At 36.7% G+C, this 19482-nt stretch overlaps 1 protein-coding gene across 2 annotated transcripts in view; it reads right to left on the reverse strand.

Annotated features, from left to right (window-relative positions):
* LOC108970069 overlaps nt 1-19482 on the reverse strand; it is a 176006-nt gene that overhangs the window by 25654 nt on the left and 130870 nt on the right. The window lies entirely within an intron of this gene.

The following is a 19482-nucleotide window of genomic DNA, read 5'->3' on the forward strand; positions in this document are numbered from 1 at the left end:
ACGATAAGGTCAGCCAAGGAAATGTATTTTTTTTCTTTTGATACGCTAAGTAGTTCTTAACGTACTAGGAATTTTACTATTCACCGCATATCATTCAAATAATAGGGCAGAGAGTAGTGGTTATACCTGTACCACTTTACTTTTAGTTACAAATTCAGCTTGATAACTTTTTTATTCTGTTACATGAAATTTTTGTGACAAACATTTTCGAGACAAAAAATTATGTGGAAATTTCATTAAAGTGCTATATTACTATCTTTAAGCCTAAAAAGCGTTAAGCGATAGTTGATACTCGACATCAAACCGAAGCGAGAGACGGATCACAATTGCGCCTTTGCAATTAGTTTCAATAACATTACTATAGATCGTTTGTAATCAATAATATCAAAATCTGTCGACAGCATTGTTGTGTAACTTTTCACTATGTAACTCGTCTTCTAGCGCATGCATAATTATGTTATGATTCTTTCATAATACGATTCAGGAAAACAGTATGCCTGAATGTCGAAATTGCATTAGGAGAATTTTTCCCTTAGACCCCATTAACCTAATATAAAGGTTTTCTGGAAACTGTATACCATATGTTTAATTCAATATGTGAGTTATCTCTATGAAAAGTAGAGTGCGTTTTTTAACTAGTATCAATGTATCTTTGTACCTAAAGTAGAAATATAACTAATATCAGGATTTTCGAACAATTACTCCCTATGATTGGAGATTATATATGAGATATCTTGATTATATCTTGATGGTATCTCAGATATAATGTGGTTTAGCACTGAATTAGAATGGAATTGATCTAGTTCTTGGCCTAGGACTAAATACCTAATATAAGGAATTCCGATTCTCTGCTTGACGTTTTCCACATGAACTGACTCAATGTATGTATTAGGGTGTTTTGTTTTTTTAACTATTATATTTTTTTAGTCGCGTGACGAAATTTCCTTGGAAATCCCTGAAAAATTTCCTGAAAATTTTAGCTCTTAATATTAACATTAAGAACTGGACCAAGGCCTGTAAAAATTTTCCATAGAAAATACACTATCGTGAGTTTTGATCTTTAAATTCCTATTGATCAGAGTACTTAATGACATCGTTTTGATTTTAGACGCATATTTCTCAGAATTGTTCACTCTAGGAAAGTGCCCAGTGGACTGTAGTCGTAACTCACACCGGCGAGGTGGTACGGAGCTTTAAACCCGATTTTCCCCAGAATTTCGCATTTTTTTGTTTATAATTCGTAAAAGATAAGAGCTATAGAAAGAATGTACGTGAAAAATTTGTAGGAAATTTTATTTGCTATAAAAAAGATTCAAGGTCAAAATCGCCATCATTAATACTTCTCGAGATATTCGGATTTTGAAGTAAGGCTTTATAGAATTTTTATAGATGGTATATATAAATAAAATTAAGTTAAAGTTTATGGTCTTCAAATTTTATCGAATTATGAATGTTTAATTCTTTCACATTATTTTTAATATAAAGTTTAGGCCTCATCTGAAGAAATTTCACGGCCTTTGATTCCTGCAAGTTGAAAGAGTATGATATGTTCAATTGCATCCGAACTTAGCTCTTCCTTACATGCTTATGTGTTTTTATGCTTTATGTTTTTATATTTGAAAGGTATAGAAAATTAATAAAAACATATTTTTTCATTGAATTATGCGTTCCTGAGGTAAAGCGGGAAGAAAGAAAGTAACCTCGCCGCCATGATTTCTACTCTTGAGGTCATCTGAAGAAAGTATGGATTTTTGATTAACACGAATGACACTATCTCCAGAAGTTCCAAAACTGAAAAAATCATAAAATGACGGCTTATCAAAAACTACTAATTAATTTACTAATTTTTTTGGATTTCTCGATTTTCTTTTATTGTGATAGAGATATATTAAAGCACATTTGTACCACGATTCATCTTTTTGGAATCGCATCGAAAAAAGTTATTCCAGAACAACGGATTTAAAGTTTGACGTGAAGTTTCAAGCAGCGTGATAAACTAGTATAATTTCTTAAACAGACATCCCACTAATACGGCTATAACTTCAGCTATAATTTGAGTTTTGAAAAATTCTGCTAAGGAGGTACTTCTGAATATATACACTATCGAAATATAAAAAAAACAAAAACAATTTTTTAGTTACTAGATTTGATTAGCTCCTGAATTTACGCGAAAGATAAGGCAAGAAAACGCTTGGCAGCGGTGGAAAGAATTAGATGAAAATAGTACAGCTCTGAGAGTATGCGATGAGGAGAAGGACCAGACTTCGCATGGAATCTCCAACTGGCGCCAAGCAGCGAAAAGTAAGAACAACTGGCGCGCTGTTTTAAACGCCACGTAAGTTGTGTCAACGCAAAGAATCACACATTTTCGGGCGGCAATAATACATTTGACTATGATATATAATGAGATGTCTGTAGATGTATTAAGAAAAAACAAACTTTTGGAGTAAATTATGGAATAAGTGTCTTAATTTATTTCACCTAATGTTAAAAATTTAATTTTTTTAAATTTTGTATTCGAAGGCTTGAGAAGATAATTATTTAGATATTTAAATGTGACAATATGTGATTGCTTTTAATAAATATTACATTATTGTATACTGAAGTTGGAAAATATGTTAATCTCTTCCACTCATAAACAAATTCTTATTATTTTAACCGTAGATCATACAAGCAAAGTACGAAAGAACAAAAAGAAAATGAGTGACACCCCTTTCCACTAGCAACATGTTTTTTATGATCTATTGTTTCGTAACAATGGCAGGAATAGCGAAGCGGAAAGGTTAGTAGACAGATTAAGAACTAAAAGCAGCGCTGTTTATGCCAGCTTGTGCGTACAGACGTATACTTGATGGTGCAGGTATTTCAAGGCAAGGATACCCAGCGATGCTTTGCAGCGGTGTAGAGAATTTCTAATTTTCATAAATTTACAGGCCTTTTAAATAATTTCACATAACAGGCTAGCATTGAAAAGGCAACGCCTACCTAAGTATTTACCGCTGCTCGTTTGAATGAGGAATCTCTAAGTGAAAGTGCATATTTTGAATGACTAAAATAGCACGGTGAAATTCTGGAGTTATTAAAGTCTTTGTATATGCTAATTGATCTTAATTGATGTTGCCAGGAACAAAAATCGGTCGCATAACAGATTGTTAGTGATTATAAAGAGTGAAGATATAATGTTTTAGTTGATCTGGATTGAGAACTGGATTTTGGATATAAATTATATTGCGATCATTAATAACCAGCCACAGCATGATTTCCTATCAGAGAACGATATATCATGTTCCTTAACCTCACATTTCTTAATAAAGCTCGACTGGCGTTAATGGGGTCTCGCTTTCTTAACATGTACGCTATTGTAAGTCCCCAAGAATCATAGAACTAATACCAATAATAAGCTTTTTCTTTCTTCCAATTTTAATTATTTAACTAATCTAGGAAATTATATCTAGATTTTCGATATTTTGCGTCAGTTAGTGCGGTAAAAAAGATTGGTGTGCCATATTGCATGATATTTACTAAGCAAAGCGAGTTACAGCTAAGGTAATAAAAGGACCTACCAACTATTAGTAACTCGATAAAAAACTTGATAGACATTTAATTTTTATTTGAAAAACAAACAACTCCTCACTCTTTTACGCATGGTCGCATAGACTTCAGCGGATTTTGTGCAATAATTGTTACGTCCATTGTCTAATTCCGAATCTGACGGCCTACGTAAACTGGAACAGTTTGTAAGTTCAGAATGAAAGAATATATAATGTACGAGGTTAAGATTATTTTATAAGATTTCATGGTTTTTAAGCTTTAACAACATTTCGATACATAATACCATTCGCTGATCTTAAGATTTCTTCAATTTGTAACCTGTTAAATAGAAACGTTCTTTGACATTATTCTGTGTTTCAAATCTTTTCTGAACCAGAAATATTTGTTATGGAAGATTTTGAGAACATATTCTGAATGCTTAAAATATTTTTAAAATAAAAATATTTGAAACTGTATGTAAAGTGTGTTTTGAAGTGATCTTGTAAAACAACAGTTCCAAATATCACTCATTAGATACACAGGGACATACTTAGAGTGCCAGAAATAGTATTATAAAATATTTTATATTTTATTTTCTCAATTTTTATCGTTAATGCTCAATGTTGTTTGCATATACTAAAATCGCTCAATATCGAAAAGAGACAGCAACATATTTACTTTAGTAGTTTAGCAGTTTTATGTTCTCAGGGTGACGAGGTTGGTGGGATCGCGAAAACAAATCCGCGAATGGCGTGCAAATACTATTGTCTACCTGTGCCTGCGAGTGCGTAAAGAGGGAAAGCTGCGCACTYTGAGGGTGATCAGGTTGGTGGGAGTGCGAAAATAAAACAGCGAATGACTGTTCAGCATTCTACCTGTGCCAGCCACTTGATACGAGTTTTTTGSTTTAAAAGCCWCGGCAGCAGTGCTCTAGATCGACAGTTTCGTTTCTTGAAACGATGAGGACACATTATCGCAAATCATAAAACGTGAGTTTAGAAACCAAAAGTGATTTAAAGAAGACAATCCATAGAATCTTATACAACGGTTTGGCTATTTGAAGATTTAGCAACGGAGATCAAATTGAAAAATACGAATACTAAAAAAAAAAACTTAGAAATGGATAATATATGTAAGAAACCACAGTTTTTGAACAGTGTTCCACAGTCATTGCAGATTGGCGCAATGAGAGAACACGTCATACAGTTCCCACAAGTATGGAAGAACATTCTCAATCAAACCGCTAATAGACATGCTGGAAAAAAAGAAATGATCAATGCATTTTCACATATGATGGATGATTTTAAAGGCAAATTGCTTATCACAACTMAAGAAGATGAAGAAGTTGTATTGGTGCAGCAGTTACGCATGAATCTAGAAAGTTTRGCTAAAGAAAATATRAAGCCGAAAACGCAGCAGCTAGCACTCGGTGAGCCACTCGACTTGACAAAAGTCTCGAATGAAATAAAAAATAATCAATTACTGGGACGGGAGACCCCGAAGGTGTCGCCRATAAAAGTTGAAATGCCAACTGGTGCTAGTGCAAAACCGCTAACACCGGGACTTAGACAAACACTTAATAGATTAGTTGAAACACCGTTGCAACCGCAACCACAGCAAGTCAGTTCAACACAAACTACAAAAACAACTGCACAGATTTGCGCAGGAAAACGCGCATTGCCCTGTCTCTTATACACATCTAGATGTGTATAAGAGACACGCCGACGAGTGCAAGAAACTGCGTCGCAGTCTTTCAATAATAGCCATTGCTCCGTCGGAAGCAAATGCTACCATCAAATTGGAGCCTATGTTTGCAGTTGCAGCTGCAAGAAATGTCATAAGCGTTCCGGAAGTAACGTCATCAGGTTCATATGAAAGAAATGTTATAATGCAATCGGCAGTTGTGTCTTCAGATTTAACCGAAAGGGATGTCATAAATGATTCGGAAGTTACGTCATCAGATTTAACCGAAAGAAATGTTATAACGAAAACAGAAGAGTCTTTGAAACCATCCGAGAGAAATGCCATAATGAAACCGGAATTTATTGCACTTTGAGACCAACACACACACACACATAATTTCAAAAGCAAAGGCAAAGAAAAAAKGTTTGCCTTATTTGGTTTTAAATTTAAGTTAGCAAGTTAAGTTCAGTGAATTAACCAGTTTTCAAAAAAATCCCCCAAAAAATATTTAGGTTAAGCTATTTATTATATCAAATTCATAATAATTGAAGAAAAAAAAAAAAAAAAAAAAAAATATTAAATAAAATAAAAGCAAAAAAAAAAAAAATATTTGTAAGAAATGTAAATAAAACTTTCATAGAAATCAAAAATAAGTGCCTTCATTTATTATACAAAAAATTGGAAAATTCTGTTTGAAATGGGTTCGTATTCTGTCAGTCAAGGCAAGGGTTTTGGTGGTGCGCCGTAAATAGTTCCTAGCCTACTTATAGTACTAGGAACTATTWACGGCGTTTTACGAGTGAAAACCGAGTTCGACCTTCGGTTAATTTTTAAACAGAACAAAGGAATTATTGTGGTTGGGGAGCTCAAAAAGTTTCCACAATTTTTTTTTTTGTAATATATGTAGATTGACTGTAATTTGTTTTGTTCCTTCAGCTGTCTTCGATCCAAAAAGCATTGCTATCCAGCGAATCGAGCAAATTATACCAGATGCTAAAAAACAGGCAGAAAAAGCGGACGTGCCACTTTATGAGAAAACCGAACTTTCGAATTCTTCTAGGAATTTAACTCCTTAGCTTTGTTGTTGCTTTTACATGATATTTTTTTGGCAATAGGGCAGAAGCGAGCAGAGAAATGGCGAACGAAGACAAGCAAGTTTTGTAGTTAGGGAGTGATATTGGTCCTTACAATTGTTTAAAAGGACATACGAGGTGTGTTCAAAAAGTATCGCGAATGTGTTTMTTCAAAAATTATTTCTTTATTCATGAAGAACTATTTGGTCCCCTTCAAAGTAATCCCCATGAGATATTATACACTTGTGCCAACGGTTTTTCCAATCTTCGAGGCACTTCAAAAAATCATTTTTTTTTATCTCCTTCAGCTCCTCCTTCGATGCCGTCTTAATCTCGTCAAGAGAAGCGTAACGTCGTCCTTTCATGGGCCTCTTCAGTTTAGGGAACAAGAAAAAGTACAGGGGACCAGATCTGGGGAATACGGTGGCTGCGGCATTATTAGTGTGTTGGTTTTAGCCAAAAAGTCGCGCACAAGAAACGATGTATGAGCAGGGACATTATCGTGGTGCAAAAGTCAATTTTTGTCACATCTTCTCGGCCTTCTGAGAACATTTTGTGCCATCGATAAACGTTGCTTCGGTCCAAGGTAGCTTCTCCGTATGCCACAGTCAACATTCGGAATGCATCCGCGCACTTAATTTCGTTTTTTCTCAGAAAATTTGATACAGGTTCTTTGATCCATTTTTTTGAAAATGTAAAAATCGAAGACGATCCGAAACACGTACAAGCAAAGCAGCTGTCAACAATTAAATGAACATTCAAAATGGCCGAGCTCGTCGGCATAWGTGAGAGACATGAGTACCAACATAACGCCATAAAAAATTCGAAATACGAATATACGTAACCCGCGAAAATTCAAAATTCGCGATACTTTTTAAACACACCTCGTATGCATATTGTCACAATTACAATAATCAATGTAGATTCTGAAAACCCTGGAATCCTCTAAATCGTCGAGCTTTGAAACGTACATATGTCTAAARCAATCACGGTGAACATCGTTTTTCGAAACTTTCGTGTATAAAGTATCGCTAGACCCAGCCGCGCACGAATTAAGCCAAGTGTTTGAGTGTGACCCTTCAACCACATTAATTACTTCCAACAGAACATTTACAAGTTTCTTCAAAACTGCGGTATCACACATTCTTCCATAACATCCTTGCAGGGAGCTCCTTTAAAACGTTTACTTAAAACCTCCAGAGAGTTTGCATTAGCGCGACTCTGCAACAACACAATCGCAGCGCACTTGTTGCAGTTTAAATAGAAATCAAGTTTATAAGAAACTACTGACAATTAAATTGCTTAGAGTGTGCGTCATGTGACCAATTAGCGAACACCAAATGGAACGCGCAATTTCACGCTTTTACTTTTATTTATAATTTCGAACAATTGCAGCATTTAGCACAAATACAGACGCAAGCCACACAAGTGTGCGCCAGTCGCCGCGATTATGCGTGTGAGTGTGTTTGTGTGTGTGTGAGCGTGTTTTTGTATCAAAACCACAGCAAAGTGGCCACGAAATTTCTTGTGGTTGGCGCAGTGCGTGCCACAAAATTTTTGTTCGTCTCTTTCTTCTTTGGCGATTTACGGACTTGAAAAACAAACTGAATTAATAAAGCTCGGTACGTGCGCACGAGCGCAGCGTGGAATGCGATAGATGGGGGCAGCGGAGTGCTTGGAAAAACTAATTTTAGCACATTTAAACAAAATTCGCTAGGAATTTGCTGTGTCTATTTCTTTAGGCGCCGCCGTTCACAGTGGCGTACTTATATTTATATAATTTATGTGAGTAATTAGTTATATATTTACATATGTAAATGTGGCCATTATAAGTGTATAAGGGTCGTAGAGAAAGGGGCTTACTTCGGAGCAAGAATTATAAAACTTATATATTTAAATTGATTAATATGTTCACGCTATATATATAGCTGATCTAAGGAAGTACAAAAATCGCCGATCGCTGCATTTTTTGTTCCCTGCTACTCAAAAAGACTAAAAAATTGTAGTTTCTCATTGCCCATTAGTAATCACACATGGTCGAGGAGTAATAACACCAAGAAGTATTTAGATCGAAAATGTTTAAATGAAAAGTGAATAAAATATTTCTTGTTATTTTCATCATTTTATAATGCGTCGAATTCAAATAACTCCAAACAACAGAATATACATCATTTTTTACCTAAGGCCTTTTGTGAAAATATTCATTGGAGGACATTTTCATATCGTTAGCGTTATCGCGAGTTAAATCTAAGCTTAGTTCTATAACATGTTGCGACCGACATTTAATCAAAACATTTAGACTGTTCAGTGGATTATCTCACTGTTCTTATACCATGATCAGACCGACACTTAATCACACGATTTCGGCTGTTTATTAAGATTTCGCCTTACAAAAATGACAGTTAAAAATCACTTCATCGAATTGATTTGAAAGTGATCTACTTTAAATTTCTTGGGGCGACTCTGATTTTGCGCCATCTAATTGTCAGCGTGATGGCTGATTTAGACACTACAAGGAGAAAAAAATTTAAACAAAACAATTTTTTTGAAGCAATGAATCTAATTTCAACTAAAAACGACTTCTTAAATGAAAAAAAGCGTCCATTATTTTGATTATATGGAAAATATTTAAAAGAAGACGGTTTTTATTACGAAATCTATATGACAATGTTTTTTTTTTAAATAAATATTAAGCGATGTGAGTTCTTGAATGGCAAACACAGCTGTTTTATCATCTGTCCAACATCAGTGAGAACGGCTAGAATAGTGAAGGGATTAAATGTAATATAATTACTTAAAATGTTTGGTGCGAACAAGTATAAGCTTAGCCGTGTTCTGAACTACACATAATTTCAAGATTTAATCTACTCGAAATCTCCCTGTGCGACTCTGATTGCGCGCCATCTGTTTGTCAGTAAGGAACTCTCTTACATAACCACAGTTGATTTAGAAACTTCAAACTGTCGAAGTGAAAAAAATTAAAGAAACAAATAAAAAGTAAAGACTTAAAGCCACTTTAAAAACAAAAAAAAAAAAAAAACGAGGGTAATGTCGAGTGAGGCTGCCGAAGCCGATCTAATCTAATCGCCTGGCGAGAAAAATGCTGCATTTTCAATCGCCCAGTGCAAAAGAAGAAGTCCAAAGGCTGTGGATAGTCTATATTAGTGAAGATTAAATGATACAGTGAGATTAGTTATAATATGTGTGGGCATTTTACCAATAACCGATATCAAACTAAAACCGTTTTTCGTCTGGCTTAACGAAGCACTATACATAACAGTCTAAGTGTGATCACTTCTAATGCTGGGGGATCAGCCGTCTAATCTAAGTTTGGAAGCCGCCACGGGTAAAACAAGACTTCTTCTTTATTAGCGCAGCCAACTCTTAAGCGGTTATAGCGCCAATGAAAAAAAAGAAAAAAAGAAAACACTAATGAAGTGAAATAACTTGACCTACATATATATTTGTTTATTCAATACGTTTCGTTCATCTTAAGTTTTCAATAAAGTGATTGCTTCATKGGATACAAATATGGATTATTTCACTAACCTGAAGAATTGTGTCATATAGAAATTGATATTGTCTTGAAGAATTGAAAAATAARGAATMATTTTTCTAYATATTTMAAWATKGCCTATCTTGATATTTCAAAAAATWTGGAACAACTATGACACTAGCACTTTAAACTTCAACATGCTACTTTTCTGTACAAAGCAAAGGTTAGAGAAGCTGTTCCTGATTGTTTGAACTGTAATAAGATCAGGTTTCAATTTGTGTGTTCTACTAATATCGGTCTTATAGAACCCTTAGTGTTGGAAATAAATTGTCTCGATTTTATAAATTTTTTTAGTTCAAATTTCCTCATGGTAATTTCTCAAAGTAAACTGTGTATAAATGTCAAACACATGTCGTCTTCTTGGTTTTTCTGTCCAGGATCGTTGGCCTTATATAGTTGTAATCTCCCATTAAGCACCCAGTATAGCCCTATTTGGTTTGAATTATAAGTGTAGTGTATCTGAAGCGGAATTTGTCGAGTTGTTGAGAGGTTTCTGGTACATACCATAGCCTTCTAAGTTTTGCTATCAATTTTGATGACTTATTGTCACAAACTTCAGAAGTTTAATATTTCATGGAATGGTTTTGGCAGGATTTTCTAMCGGCTGCATTATTAAACGACGCCACTGTTGGATACTAGCGCTTTGTTGTTTGCGGTTTTCACCAACTCGCACACACACGCACAATTAAAGGGACGCACGCAGACAGCCAGACTGTGTAGAAACTTAATTGTGCATCTATATTTGCCAATTAAATGCGGTCTACGCTAAATAACCGAAATTCCGCAAATACTTACTTAGGCTATTGGCATGTACTGTAACCGTTGTATGTACAGTTATTAAAATTCAAGGCAGGTTTTGTGGTGAAACATGTTTATAAATTAATTTTCACTTCCCCACARCATTATTGCGCTGGCATTGGATTAATGGCGAATACTTACAAATAATGGCATGAATGTACCACTAAAATCGATATGCAGAATTATTATTTTATTGTTTCGAAAACTTTGTTAGCGGCTGMAACGAAAACATAATGCCAACGAATAATCGCCGGGATTCAAGCGCTCGCTGTGATTTGTAATGTAATGCCCGAATTTTGTGCGAGAGGAAGCAGGAATTGAGCGAAACACGTGTAACAATTAATATAACGGTTTAACCGACTGTCAGAAATAAATGTGTGGATTAGAAGAATTATCTGTTGCTAAACAATAACGCAAAGCAAATATTGTTGCGTGTAGCATTCAATATAATAAAGTAGCGTTAATGGCGTGTATATATACATGTATCTATTATTTCAATATTTGATAACATTGTCTCTCTATTTTAGCTCACTGCACATTTCGCCTTACTTTGGCAATTATTAGTATTCCATTTTTCTTTATGTACCTGTTTTATCTTAGCTCTGTTCGATTCACTATTTCTCTACTCGCTTCTGGTCTCTTGTCAAAAAATTTATACGTGAAGACAGCAACCAAGTTAGCGAGTTGAATTCTGTATAAGAGAGTATGTATGTATACCTYATTAAAGTGGTATAAAAACTATATTCAATGCTGCTTGTTTTAGACCAGTTTTACTATTGTRAATGGCTTAAAAGACAAATTACATATTGCCTGAAAAGATAATGCATTGATTTATTTTATGGATTTAAAGTACGGAAACTTATTTAGAAAGAAATTAAATCTTTACTAACACTTATTTTGGGAAAGTRGAATTTTTCCATTAAAGAAAGAAGCGCAATACAATTTCGTGTRCGTCAGAAGATATATTATGGCACGGTTTTTTCACAAGGGTTACCAATTTTTTGAACAACTGTATGGTTTGTTCGATTCAMTACTCCCTAACGCTTTACGGTTGGAATTCTAAAATTTGTTTTTATAAATCATAGAAGAGCATGATAAACAGTAGTTATTTTTTCGGCGTGGAAACGCTGTTAGTGTATTTCAGTACAGAATCAAGGCAGATGTTGACTTCATTTTCATGGCACCTACCTCGATGGCGTCGATTCAGATTCACTAWGATACCTTCCGCTCTTTCCAAACGTTGAATTGAAATATTATTTCTTCGAAAACTCGGAAAAAGCAAAACAAAGTTTCACTCGGAGGAGTGGAATCCAAGTTATGGATTTCGGAAAATAAGCTGGGTCGAGATCCAAATGCATCGTTGGCTCCGTGTGAAATGGTTTGCCATCGTTGGCATAGTATTTCATATACATAGATACTAAATGTTAATAATTTGCAATTGCCCGGCATCGATACCATTAGAAATCGCAGACAGCGCCCGACTTCATTTACATCGTCTGGCACCATCAGGAAACGTAACTCTATCTCGCTGTCTTTGTTTCTGTATCATTAACGAGTTTAAGGGGGTCACATCGATTTACAGGCTTCAAAAAATYTATCTTTTTTATTGTCTTATTAAATTCTACGATATCTCTAGACTAWTGTCTAAATTTTCAAGTTTATCCGMGTCATAGTTTTGGAGATACAGCCTTGAGAACTTCTTCGCTCGAGGCTAGCTAGGCTAAGTGCGCCGTCTTTAAACGYCTTTTTCTCGAAACTGTGCTTCTGAAGTCGGTTATCAAGACCCCTCGACCTCTCGAGAACTACTCAACCGATCTTCATGAAATTTTACACAGATCTTTTAGATACAATTATTTAAGACTTCGGCGAACGACTTTTTCTACTAGAACTATTTGAAAATAAATTGCAGCGAAATGTTCGCTGAAACTTTTAATTTTTTGTAAAAAAGATCAAACCAAAAAAAGTTTTTTTCCTTCCTCTAAGATCTATGTTAAGGTTTTAACTAAAACACTTATTTTTCTTTACTTTGGATGARCCTGTAGAGTTGTTCTGCCGATGCGGGTGCATCTCTTTTCCGAGTTTAAAATACTTCTTTCTAAAATTTTCAGAATTTCCTTGYTAATTGTGTATGTTTGTAACAATAAAAAAATTTAATAAAATATTTAAATTTTAAATGAGAAAAAAAATCATAGAAAAGAGCTGTTTTTACCCGAGGAAACCCAGGGGTTACATGGGCAGGTATCGCCAAAATTTTCGAAAACGTTTTGGAATACGTAGATAACATAGTAAAAAGTACTTCTAAATAGGGCGAAATAGCTGGAATAAAAGTATCCAGCCTGAGTTTCAGCAACGGTATGATTGCCATGGGTTAAATTTAGACATTTCCTGCGRTGATGTATTGATAATTGTAGGATCATCGTAAAGCCAGAGTTTACACATCCGTGGATCACACCGATAATTGTTTGATTCTCTTTACCAACGAATTGCCTTGCCACTAGCGCCATCGCATTAACCCCTCTCCACTTGAGAACGATTTCATCACATCATTAGTATTAATAGTTATGTACTTTCAATTAGTACTGTTGCAATCCACACTTTAATCGCATTAATTGGCATCGTTGCGTAATTCTTTTTACTTCTCTTCTCATTTTCTGGCACATTGCGTTGCTCTCTTTTCTCCACCGCATACACGTACAACTGCTTCCAATCAACTTTTAATTCAATTTGAAGCGTAAAAGTGAAATTCTGATYCTTCACGTGCTTTCGCTTGTCCCACTTTCGTCAAATCGCATCTCGCACCGACATTTAGCGGCCACAAGACAAATGGTAATCAACGCATTTTAGCGGCGACCACGACTAGCTGTGTCTCAAAAGAATTGGATTCATTAAGTGAACGCCAATGGACCTTCTCGCATTCCGTTAGGCATGTACGGGTGAAGCCAGTGGCAATAAAACTGTACACTTCAACTGATGACTACGCGTGACATGTCTGAGCCGTGATATGAGGTTACGACTTCGAGTTGTCATTTCTGATAATTCGCGCTGACGCTGCAAGTGTATTGGTGTTGTGTCAGCTATGAAATTGAGGTTAGAATGATGATTGAATGAAGAGTAGTAAAAACGGGCGCCATAAATAGTGTAACGACAAAAACCGATTTTTTTAATGAAAGAAAACAGTTGATAGAGGAGAACTGAGTCAACGTAGGATTGTTTAAAAATTCCWTGAATTGTTTTTACAAATCCGAGACTTCCAAGTATCAGCAAACTCAAATAATATGTCCTATAGATACCGATAGTTAACGCTAAATTGAAATAGATTTCTGCAAGGGTTTTGCGACTTAAGAAATGTGGACTGTGAAATGYAATCCATAGCCTTTTGCAATTCCCGCTGCCTTCTTACGGCTCTTCGGTTTTCACGGACTGAATGAATCTAAATGACTTCCATTGGCTCTCTTATTTCTCACTAGCACTTGCAATCTCTCACAGATTCTCACCGATTACCTCGCTTTGCTCTCATAACGACTCTGAGTGTATCTCTCTGGCTTTCACCAATTCTCTCAGTTTTCAAGGGGTCTCTCCTATCATTGACATTCGACATGTGACTCTGTAATTGGCTCTCACCACCCGACGCCCTCAATACTTCCAACCACTTGCTTTACTAACTTTCGCTATTTTTCGAAGAGACAGAGACTTTTTTCAAATCATAATTGTATATTTCACAATATTCCAAAGGGAAGATCTTTAACAGTATGAAGTATAAACCTAAATTCCGAAGTCACTTAATTATAGATATCCTGATTTGTTTTGATAGCGGATGGATTCATGTGCAAAAGTTCACGCAGGTGAGGAAAGTTTCCTGAAACGATTTCTGGTCTTACACCATGTATCCTCTGGGTAGCCAAAAAACATCCGGTTGAAGGCGAGCTTAAGTGAGAGGGCAAACCATCCCTGCCCAGGGTTGTGAGCGGGTTTGAAGAAAACGAATATATGTTTTGATTAAAAACTATCTTCCAATACACGTTTAATGTAATTGTCAGGCAAGAAAGTTGAAGATACCGGAAGATATTTGAAAGGGTTTACCTATCGTATGCCTTCCTAAGGAGCTACAATTAATAATAAGTAACGTAATAGTAATAGTAATATATGAGTTCTCTTCTTTGCTTGATATCCATTGAAAATTAAAGTCCCAATCCCCTTCAGCTTGTCACAGTGATCACACTAATGTGCATAGGGTGTTCTTTTCGAGAGGAACTTTAATTTGAAATCAAGTTCAGATAAATTATTGAAATKGTAAAAGTTTTGGCGCAAATTGTAGCGACATCTCGTGGTCGTTGAACAATATGCCCTCGCTCAAATTTCAATCTAGCCTAAAATTGGTCGGAGTGAATGATTTTTCAGCAGAGATTTTGGAATAGACTACTCAAAGTGCGTTAACCGAGTCAAATMACATGTCCTAGGTGACCTTGGTATGATTCAGTGAGCAAAAGTTTGAATTAATTAATTGATGGACATGCTGGAATAATTTAGCTTCTGGATGATTAATATTGGCAGGGAGATTCGAAATAACGTGAATTATTTGTCTGCAAGACTCGCGGTAACGCTCTGACTTCTGACTTCTGGAATAAAAAATATGGATCAATAAAGGCTTCACAGTTAAGGGCTCCTCTTCAGTATTGCTTGAGTTCCGGGTTCGAAAGAATTTTCTATTTTTTAACCTTTTTAAAGGCTTCTGAACATAAATGTTAAAGAAATTCAGACAGCTGGTGTGACAGCTACTTCAAGAAATCTATAAAATACCATACCTCTAACTAAACACCCTATACCTGCGCTTGAGAAATATAAAATCCCTGTAAGCACTCGCGGTCGTTAGTCGTCTACTCAATCTCAACATGCCAATTATTCAATTTAAACGCCCACCCCAGTGAGCGCACGRATCAAGTAAAAATAAAGCGGATAACAACAAAGTGCAACGGGTTGTAGATAATATTCAATTGGCGTCGAATCACGAAAGCGCATTAATCAAAAGCGCATCGGAAGCAGTTGCCACTTGGCAGACGCTTGCAACGCCGCCATACAGCCAGCAGATGCTCACCCATAMAAGCGAGTTGAGCGCAGCAAGTGTGATTTGCGTTTGTGTACGTGTTTGTGTGTGTGTGTGTGTGTAATATGCAACAAATGTGCTTGCCACACCCGCAGATAAAGCTTAGCCCATATAACAGCGTAAATGCAACGTGCCACATTTTGTTGCAAGCAATGCTCACTGAAGTCTATGTGTATATATGAGTGTCTGTTCATGGGTAACTGTCGACRGACTGTTTTCAACTGATGCTATACAATAGCAAAGTCACAACAAGCAAAGCAACAACAACAACAAACATTTTAGCTAACAACTCGCATGACGACTGACGAGAGACATCAATTTTTGCAGATTTCTGCTGTCACCGCTGATGCATTGCCAGTCGAATTGTGTGCCACTTAGGCGGCGCCTCCGTACAATGCGCGCTGACGGTGTTCGCACAGCTTCAGCAGCAACAGCAACAGCGACCACAGCAGCAGTCACAGTGGCATTGGCAGCAGCTGGCAGCTTTACACATCTCTGATTGCCTCAGTGGCAGCACGAAAGCAACTTGCAACTGCCGTCGTGCAATAATAACGGTAGACTCGTACAGCGTACCGTTAGCGCAGTGACAGTGGTGTTACGTAGCGAAAATAGCAACAACAAAAACAACTAMAATTTCCATTGATTTGCTCGATGCCGTTTGCCATTGTGTACGTGTGTATATTTGTTGTTCTTGTTTTTATTATTGCTCATTCTCGTGCTGTTTTTCAGGCAGCCACAGCTGTCAGTGTGTTTGTAAAGTTCGATTTGCCATTCGGGGTGATTATCGAGTGTTCACAACTGTCGTTTTTAGTAATTTCCGTTTTTTGCCTTTTCCCAGGAGGACTGGAGGAGTTCCGTTAATATGTACGTCTGCCGGATCTGAAGTCAGTCTTTTATTATCTGAGTGTTCTATTTTATCATATACATACAATATTAGAGATATGGACTAACACACTGTAAAACCTTTTGGAAAGTTATAAAAACTTTCTAAAATATTAAAAATATGTCCAACGGGACCTTCCTTGGCCCCATACCGCGAGTCCTACAGGCAAATAATTTGCGTCCATTCGATTCTTCCTGCCAATATTAAGGGGTTACATGGGTTTAACAGTWTCAAAAAATAATTTTGACTGGGCTTTGCATGATMTCTAGCGTGACTCCAAAAGTTTCTTAGCTTCATCATATTTTGACTCCTAGTTCAGTTTCTCATGAACCCYACCTTGAATTCATTTAATTTCAAGCTTAACTTCGCTTGCTTAGTACCTTGTTTGACCGTTATTTTGATTTCGTTTGACCCCTCTCTTCAACCTCTGATTTGACTTCTCTTTAACTCTAGCTTAACCTCGCTTGAATCCTCGTGTGTTAATGCTTTACTCCGTTTGAAACATAGCTTGATCTCTGGTKTRACTTYGCTGGAATATTAGTYTAATATCGCCTACCTTCGCTCTATTTTTTTGACTTCGCTAACGAAGCCTGACYGCGCTTGAACTCTAGCGTGATATCATTGACGCCGCTTGTAACATGGCTTCTTCTCTGGTTCAACATCCTCTCTAATCTTAGCTTGACTTCGTTTGAAGCCTAGTTTCTTGACGCTTGACTCGGCTTGAAAACTTGCTTGTCCTCTAGTTGAAGTTTGATCTCTATCTGGAAATTCGCTTGAAGGTTAGCTTGAATTCGGTTTTAAATTGAGATTGAGCAGCACTTGACTCTCAGTTTGATATCGTTAAACTAAGCTTTAAACCTGCATAGCTTGACTGTGTTTGCATCCTAGCTTGACTCTGCTTGAGCCGTATCACTTAACTCATTTTGAAATTTAGCTCGACCTCTATTTTCAATTCGTTTGAGCCCTAGTTTGGCATGACTGAACTCAGTTTGATACCTAGCTTGAACTGCGATCACGGCTTTGACTTCGTGTGAACCCTAGTCGACCCCTAGTTGGACTCGACCTTCATTACACCCTTATGGATATCGTTTGACTCCGCTGGAACCCTAGCTTGAACGCGTTTGAGGCCTAAATCGATATCGCTTCACCCAACTTGAAAYTAGGTTTGATCTCCATTGTGACCTCGTTTGAGCTCCAGTTTGGTAAAGTATGACAAAGTTTGAAATCTGGTTTGAACCACGATCTGGACTTGGCTTCGCTAGACTCATCTTCAAGCCTTGCTTGACCTGCTTTTGACTTCACTTTGAAATCGCTTGATTCAGCTAGAAATCTAGCTTGATCCCTGGTGTGATTTCACCTGACTGAACTCAAGAACTCCACGTATAAAAGCATATGTAGTACATGTGTTATCAAAAAGTTTCTGCCATTTTCTTAATATATCACGTACACGTACATCTCTACAGCATATTACTTTTTTTTTTACAAACTGCACAGACTGGTGTCGTTTCCGTTTTTCGAGCGTTGCTATTTTCGGTGAAAATTGAAATGGAATTGSCACTGATTGACTTCGATRTTGACGATACTCAAAACTGTGCACRCATACATCAGYCCAGCCTGCCCTTACAGCTTACGAGCTCATTCAATAACTTGCGTACGGCCCGCACACACACAAAGACATGTGTAACTGAAAGAGTACTTTTCACTTCACTTGCACACACTATATGCGCACTTGTAGATCAACTCAAAAGTCATAAATGTCAAAGTGTTGCAAGTTGCTGTAGCAACCGAAGATGATGCAGGCACTAAATCTGCTACTTGTCCAAAATATTCCAAATAAAAAAAGGAGAGATCAGCAAAAACGGGAAATGAAAATTGCACAAAATATAAATCATTTCCATTCACGCAACAATGCGCAGCTCCTGTGGGGCATGCCACTTGTGTAAGAAGCGTCGATTTTCTAATAGTTTTCAACGTCGCATTCGTGTCGAATTTCATATATTCGTATTTATGATTGCCGTTCGGCACTTAGCCATTGCACTCACAACCGAAGCACTGCGGGATTTGAAAACCAGCTGGTGACCGMGTTGCAAAGATGTTAAATAGAACTTATTGTTGCTGTTGTCGATTGTTGCAAGTTGTTGCAGGTTGTTGCATACAGCAGCGCTGTTTCTTATCAGCAGAAGTTGGACGGCGCCATAGCGCTCGYGTTTTTTGTGCTCGCGTGCAACGCACTTTACAATTTCCATTCGTTTGTTGTTGTAATATCATTCCTCTTCCTGTTTACTATATTTCTTGTTATTRCGCCACATTTCGCCTTTGCTCCGTTATCCATTTATGATTGAATTGCATTTGCTTTGCATCAACGAAATTGAAATGAAATCCACTTCAACCGGGATTTATTCCAGCTGCCATTGTGCATTGTTGCATGCAACTGTTTTGCAATCACAGTTTTACGTTCAGAAATCACCGTTGTTCCCAAGTTGTTCGAGTTCGAGTTCGAGTTCGCGACTTACCGTTATAAGCGATTACTTATTGGTGGACGATTTCCGTTGTGAAAATCCGCTTGGATTATTGTTATTTACTTTTGTAAAGTTGTCGGAGCAAATTGTTAAGGGCAATTCGCCGAAATGGGATCGTGGTTACTTAAAACGTTGGTATGGTCGTAAGACTCGCAATTTTAAAAGAAATTTGTGACAAGTTTCTTCTTTGGGACCCACACTATGTTAACAAATCCTCAATGTRCAACGGGGTACACCAAACCTGAGTGCGTCCAGGAAGATGAGCTAAAATTACGCATTGCGGTGGGATCCAACACTTTTAAGGAGCTGCTCGGGATGAGAGAGTGGGAAGAGAACAG

This window comes from Bactrocera latifrons, unplaced genomic scaffold (assembly GCF_001853355.1).
Source record: "Bactrocera latifrons isolate USDA-ARS-PBARC rearing strain unplaced genomic scaffold, ASM185335v1 scaffold_28, whole genome shotgun sequence".
NCBI classification, from domain to species: Eukaryota; Metazoa; Arthropoda; class Insecta; order Diptera; family Tephritidae; genus Bactrocera; species Bactrocera latifrons.